The sequence below is a fragment of the Amblyomma americanum genome, chromosome 3 (genome assembly GCF_052857255.1).
Source record: "Amblyomma americanum isolate KBUSLIRL-KWMA chromosome 3, ASM5285725v1, whole genome shotgun sequence".
In the NCBI taxonomy this organism is placed as follows: Eukaryota; Metazoa; Arthropoda; class Arachnida; order Ixodida; family Ixodidae; genus Amblyomma; species Amblyomma americanum.
The window spans coordinates 92,441,641-92,447,749 of NC_135499.1; the positions used below are offsets into that span (position 1 = coordinate 92,441,641).

At 46.3% G+C, this 6,109-nt stretch overlaps 1 pseudogene; it reads right to left on the reverse strand.

Moving 5' to 3' along the window:
• Positions 1–3,275: 3,275 nt before the first annotated feature.
• Positions 3,276–4,580, reverse strand: LOC144123892 (RNA-binding protein 4.1-like; annotated as a pseudogene).
• Between the last annotated feature and the right edge of the window lie 1,529 nt (positions 4,581–6,109).

The window sequence follows — 6,109 nt, forward strand, 5'->3', positions numbered from 1 at the left end:
TGGGGCGTTCTACATAATGATGAAACCACATGAAAAGAAGATGAAAACGTACTACGCACTTATGGGCAGTGTAGTATATCCTCACATTTTCAATGCCTTGTGGACGCCGTCGACAGGGACTAAGCCACGCGCACTGTCCATGGCAAGGAGCCCGGATACGGGCAGAAAGAGTCATTAAATTACCTTGAATTCGAAAATGCGCTAGCAGAGCCCTAGTTCTCCCATCTTGTGCTGTCTTCGTATTTTCAACTACTATAGCAACTCTAGTGATCACTCCTGCACCGTTCGCGCCACGACTGCACTTTAACGCCGGTGAAGTTTTCTTTTTCTCAACGTCTCACGAAACTTGCATTGTGGTCGATTGTGCAGCAGACGCTGCTATTGCATCTGTGCTTTCCTGCTGTGGCCTAATCTTCCTGCTGAACGTGGTATGCGCCTTCATCAATCGTCGTTCAGCGCGCAGTTGGTGCATTACTAGTGAGGTTTTCCTTAGCTGAAGGACATCTGGAGCAGTCGTAAGAGAAGTGACAGTTTTTATTTTATTTGTTCTAAAAAATTTAGCAGCCCTATAGGCCAGTAATATGTCCTGAGCAGGAAGGTCTCTTCAGGAAACAAAAATGAAAGTGCCGGCCAGCATAATAATATTACATAAAATGAACACAGTGCTCAAAAAGGAGCACGGATCACACCTCTATTTCGCTAAACTTACAAAAATCACTTGCTAATGCTGTTATGAATTGTACTTATCTCGATTATCAATGGAGGGTTTAAATAGGGTCATTCCTATTTCACATTTGTCTACGGCTTAGAATATTAAGACGCGAGTTTTTTTAAAGCAATGAATACCAGGTCGTTCATATTACTCCTACATTGAAATTTCCTTTTCAGGGCATCTATGCCCTTCGACTCGGAACAGACTGTCTCCTTTTGAACTCTCAGCAATGAAGACAATTCCGCCTATTGCAAAAAAAAAAAACAACGATGAAATTTCAGGCATTCAGGGAACTTACCGGCTTGTAATCAACAAGCAGAGAGAAAGGTAACGGTATCTTTGGAAAGAAAAAGAAAACTTTTATAACTGGGGAATAATTTTTCGGTAATGAAAAGGATATCAACGGTGCATTTTAACCGAAACTTTTGCGCACTTTGCGGCCTGCGCTCATATGCCATACACGACAATGTCTCCTTTAAGGCATGATGATGGATAGCAAATAAGGCGGACAGCGTACAGGAGGAACGCTAGCAAAGAACAATGTCGCCAACGGCTTCAGAACTCTCAGGAAGGATATCAAAGATAGAAGAGAAACGCTAAACCCATGGAAATAAACGAAATTAAAGGCAAAGACGGAAACGAAAAGTTGCTAGGAGAGCGGGTTAAAGAAATAAAAGGGCCATCTGTGTCCGCTTCTCCCTTGGCCTGTGCTTCCTCCCTCAAAGAGAAGTGGTCCGCAGGGCCGACCACTTAGCCTTCACATCAATCCTCTTTTACCGCGCTCCGCCGCTCTGCCCACGCCGCTGCCGCGCGTTCATTTCTCCAACTAAGCTGGGTCTGGTCCTTTCGAGCCTGCCATTTTTCTTTTCCGCACTGCGTTGTTTACTTCCGTTTGACTGTTGTTTTTTTCTTCTCACAAGATTCACTAACGACATTTTCATTCTCTTCCTGTCCTGTTCTGTTTGAAACACGCTCCAACGGAGCAGGAAGTATTCCTCATCCCACTACTGCAGTTTTTGTACCAGAGAAGCAACATATCCGTAAGGCAAGAGCATGTGTCTCCAACCAAGCACCCTGCCCAACCCTAACCTCGCTGTGTTTCGCACAGAAGTTTCATTTTAAACAAAAATGAGCTTTGCAAAACTGACTGAACTGCATCATCTCTCAGGTTCATGGAGCAGGGCTGAGATGATGGGGCTAAGAAAAGGAAAAATCAGAAGTGTAAACCAGACAGAGAGTTGTCAAAATAATCAGAACTCACTATACGGCCGCCCATTGGTGAAAGCCTTAAAGGACCTTGGTGCAGAGCCGAAGAGACTGAGCCAACTAATCACACGCAGGCCGTACAATCAGAGACTGAAAGCATATATAGAGAGCAATACTCCGAAAGGGTTGACGTTCTTCCTGACAACAACAGCAAGAAAGCAAGCAATGCTTGAAACTTGTCCACGCAAAGACCAGATTGAATCACTGTGCCAGTGAGCGATTATACGAACTCCATGCAACAATTGTGTTTTTCCTAAATGTAATTGTGTAAGAAAAAATATACCTAGTGGTTCCTAGCAAGGGGGGCACGGGGAGCAGCATAATTAACTGGTTCCTTGCCGCAAAATATATCTGAATTTAAGTGTTTCTAATTAAAATTATTTCTCAAAAAGTGTTAAATGCACCGCGCATTGCAGTGCATTCAACTGTAGGTTACTGATTATATTTCCGAACGAAAGCAAAGCCAGAGTTGTGTGTACAAAGCGTTTCGATATGGGTTAAATATGGTGGCAACAAAAAATAATGCAAGCAAAACAAAATAACGTCATATGCTGATCGAGAAATTTAATGCAAAGAATAAAAATGCACAAACATTCACATGTTCTTAGCCAACATTCTTGCGATTTTGAGCTGCGTACATAGTATATTGCACTTTCAGTGGCCTTTCAAGTTAGCCAATATGACTGCGGCGCCACTAGAGAAAGCAGTGGCGCGAGGAGATTATGACGAGACAACTGTGAGACGTGCTGCACAATACACTTGTTCAGAGTTCTGTTCTTGTATTTTTTTTTCTAGCAGAGCTTACAGTTCCAGATTTTTCCATTTTTTTTCGGTTGGTGCTGAATGGGCTCTATAGGCGAAAACGGGGTGTGGTCTTTCTCGATATCATGATAATCAAAATATACTGGCAAGTTTGATAAAATATCTTGGCAGCATGTTGCAAAGGTGATAAAGCACTAACTAAAACAGCGGTCATCAATTAGCAATCCCAATACAACTTGATGGCTAACCAAAACATGCGGGAGCACTCGATGCTGATTTTTGGTGCACGCCTGCGACGCACCACATTTTTTAATAACAGTCAGTATGAAAAACATGTATGCTCAAAAGCAACGTTGGGAGAAATGTCCCCTACTCATATTATGTAGGATATTTTGCACGATACAAAAAATAATGGTATGAGTACACACTGCTGAATGACATCAATGAAGCCTTTTTTGCTTCTCTCAAAGGTGATGAGGGGAAGTACACGACCGAGCAGAAAAAAATCCCGCTCGTAGGAGGACAGCGGAATTCGCTATGTCGCGAGAGGCCCCTGTCTTGTGGCTCCAGAGCACGGCGGGACGCGCGCAAAATCCGGCAAGCCACGACGCGACCTCTGGCAGTCAGTGAAGCGCGTCCAGGGACCACCCCCGAGTTCATTCGAGGAGAGACGCGACGCCCACGCTCTCGTTAGAACGCGGGGGTACACGGTCGAATAAGTGTATCTGTTTCCATAGCTCTGGCTTTGGCCCATCTTGCCACTAATGATAGCTGCTTCCAAAGTCCTCGTAGGGTCGGTGGTAGTAGTAGGAGTCGTCGCGATCAGCCGACGAGGGCGGTGATGGAGAAGCCCGGCGCTCATAGGGGTCAGGGTAGAGTCACATGAGGTCGCCATAGCCGGGCGCAGCCCCAAGGCCCCTGTCGCTGTAGGCGCTGTCCCGGTCAAAAAACCGGTGTTAGGACCACCTCAGCCGTAGTCCCGACGGTCGGGCACACCACCGACGCCAAGCCAGCATGCCAGGGCGCCAGCTCTACCACCAGGACGAAGCACAGGCACAGCCGCGCCAAATCGCGCGTTCGGGTTTCGGGGCCACTGCTTGGACCAGTGGCTCTGGCGGCCACACCGATAGTGCTTTTCATCATCATCACCCTCACAGCACCCACTGCAGGGCAAAGGCCTCTGCCATGTCTCTCCAATTAACCCTGTCCTTTGTCAGCTGCACACATCCTATGCCTGCAAATTTCTTAATCTCATCCGGCCACCTAATCTTCCGACCCTGCTACGCTTGACTTCTATTGGAATACACCTCGGCAGCTTTAAGGACCAGCGGTTATCTTGCGTTCGCAGTACATGCCTTGCCCAAGCCCATTTCTTCCTGTTGATTTCGGCTAGCATGTCATTAACTAGCGTTTCTTCCAACCCACTCTGCCCGCTTTCGGTCTCTTAACGTAACACCTATCATTTTTCCGTGGGTCGCTGCGTTGTCCTTAGCTTAAACTGAACCCTTTTCCTTAGCATCCACGTTTCTTCCCCGTAGATAACCTACCGGTACGATGAAGCTGTTGTTCACTTTTCTCTTGAGGACTGTCCACGTTCGCCCTTACCAGGCTTGAAACAGACTTTTCAATGGGTCGCGTCAACGGTTATTTTGCCGTCCATGAACTCGGAGTTGTGTAGGCCGTCGATGGCCATCTTCAACTCGTCCTGCGAGCACATGTGCACGAAGGTGTAGTTCTTGACAATTTCGCACTCCTCCACTCTGCCGTATTTGGAAAACAGTGCCCCCAGTGAGGCCGCATCGCAACCCTCAAGCACGCTGCCCACGTACAATTTCGGCATTGTGTAGCTTCTTGCAGGAACTAAAGGTTTTTCACCTAACTAAAAGAAGCGCCTTTGATTCGCACTTATTCCACGGGCCAGTGAGACAAGGTATCTTAAGCGGAACTAGAATCCGACCAATCCACATGTTTGTATAACTCACCAATGCTGTTTTAAAAAAAGGAGGTGTTCAGTGTAGCGTTTAGCCGTCCAGGAGCGTGCTGCGGTACAGACGCCATGATCGCCTTCCGGCGGACTACGTCCGGTCACAGTTTTCATTTTTCACGTCGCCCTCTCGCGTTAGAAAAATAAAAATATACTCGCACCGAAGAGACTGTGTTATAGAAGCAAACTAGGTTGCGCAGCTTGTCCTGGAGCACGGACTTTAGTTTTTGGCAGCACGCTCAAAACGCCGGTCATATAATGAGCGATGACCTATGGCGCGGAAAACGGGGCATGGCTCCGCACCACGTGACCAACAACGTGAAAGCGTGGCGGCGCCGCCAAGCTGAAGGCTCCAAAACGCTACCGTAGTTTAGCTATGGCTACAAAAAAAAAAAACTGAAACCAAAGCTGTGGTGCTACAGAAGCAAACTAGATGGTGCGGCTTGTCCAGGAGCGCCCTCTTGGTTTTTTGGCGGCAGGTTCAAACAGTGGGTCTTATATGCCCCATGGCCTATGGCGCCATAAAGAAACAGTTAAGGATCGTGATCACATCTCTCGGCAGCTCCTAGATCCCCACACGAAAAAGGAAGCAACACATTCAGTGCCTGCGGCGGGCTTTTTGGCTGAGTTTCTTTGTCGACTGCTTCCTCCCGAACCGCTGTACCTAGCGCTCTATAGTCTTGTTCGCGATGGAAACAACAAGACAAGCGTAAGTGTATGAAGATAGCAACGCGGCGGTTCCTCTCTATATGCATTCAATCGCTGCTGTCTCTCATCATCGTTAACTTCTCTCGGCGAGACCTGTGGAATGGTCGAAGGGAAAAGAAAAAGAGCTGTCGTTGGGAGTTCTGACGAAACGGAAACTTCTACTATATAGTACTATATTGTCAATCCAAAAGCGGTTATTGCATGAGTGGATTTAAAGAGGTTAACAATCGGTCTGAATTCTATAGGTGGGTATTATATTCCAGGCATAACAATATTTGCAAACAGTGGCATTCTACAAATGCTGACGGAAGAACGTCATCAGAAATGCGTAAATAAAGAACTGCTTTCTTAGCATGCTTTACTAATCTTTGCAATGTTGGCTGCTCGATAATACGTGGTGTTAGAGAATACCATTCACGTGTGCACTGCGGAAAATAAGAATGCCAGAAGGAGTAAATATTGCTTTATATTCCTTTAGCATATTTGAGTCCATATTTCTTGTATTTATTATGCGTTTCACTTATACAAAATCCAACCACGTTAGATCGAGTTGTGAAGAAGCAGGTAAAGAAATTTTAGGTGTGGCTCCCCTCGGCTGCTGAGACTATGAAGGCCTGCGTCGTGTAAATGATCACGGGAAGAGTCAATTGGATTGAGTAGGTTAATAAGAAAACCTG